Consider the following 1,313-nt stretch of genomic DNA (forward strand, 5'->3'; position numbering starts at 1 on the left):
TTTTTCCGTCATCCTAGATTTATGATAATAATACAAATAATTTAAATTATTTTAAATATTATGAAAAATTAAATATATTATATCCGTTGAGATCTATATGGTCAAAGGTCAAAGAAATCAATAAAAGGTTACAAATACATTTGATCATCATACTAGTTGAATCTGAATTCGTTTAACCGCTCTATATTTTAATCTATTTATTTGTTGTTTTGTTTTTTTAATTTGTTTAACGGTTAAAACGTGAGTTACGGATCATTGGAGAGGGGAGAAATGAGAGAGTGAAATAGGGACAATAAAATTGGTAAATAAATGGAATAAGATTGTCAAATGAAATAAAATGTTAAATAGGGGAAAAATAGTTATATTATATCTAGTGTATAGAAGATTATTGATTTTAAAAGGGTAGATAGATAAAAAATTATTCTGATATCATTTTAATATATGTAGTGTATATATGTCCGATATGGTGATTGGTATACAGTGTTTTATAGCAACCCAATGTATTTGGGCAGCATGGCTAAATAAAGCATTTCTCAGGGTGATGATCTAAAATAAATCCTGGAATATTAGTGTGGGTCATCAAAATTTATTTTAGTTATAAAAAGAAAAAGAACAATCATTGGATTTAAAAAGAATAACTTATTGAGTGTATTAAAAAGAATAAATAAAACAAAAATACTTATAAATATCATAATAAATATCTAAATGTATATGTAAATAAATACATATAGTCAATTCATATAAGTGTACCCTGATGAAATTCTTCTTCTTCTTTTACTGGCACAACAGGCCCATAAAGCTGCCCTTGGCCTGCTCAACGGCCGCCAACCATCTTTCTCTATCTTCTGTAAGGGTAACTGGGACCTCAATTGTAGCAGATCCCGCCTCACAGCATCCCTCCATCGGCCCTACCACGTTGCTGCACACCATCCGGCCACTTTTTCCTCACTAATCCTCATTTAGCCAAGCCACTTAAGCCTCTATATACTTATGCACGAGGAGATGCTATATTCGTTATAGAGCCCAAAAAGTTCACCATTTTTCCTTCTTCGCCAATTACCATTCTCGCATACGGGCGTTAAATTCTCCTCAGAATTGACCCTAATATAGACAAGTTAAGGTTGCATATTTAAGGGTAAATGCATATATTTTCATATTAGACCTGTCCAGTTTATGTTAAATAAAAATAATACATTATAATACAACAAACGAAAGATAAACTTATTAAAAATAAGTTTATCTTTCGTTAAACTGTTGTATTCTAAGCAGTTGATAGACAAAGTTGATCATAAAAAACCTTAAATATGAATTTT

The sequence above is a fragment of the Halyomorpha halys genome, unplaced genomic scaffold (assembly GCF_000696795.3).
Source record: "Halyomorpha halys isolate HHAL.00 unplaced genomic scaffold, Hhal_1.1 Scaffold1427.1, whole genome shotgun sequence".
Classification (NCBI taxonomy): domain Eukaryota; kingdom Metazoa; phylum Arthropoda; class Insecta; order Hemiptera; family Pentatomidae; genus Halyomorpha; species Halyomorpha halys.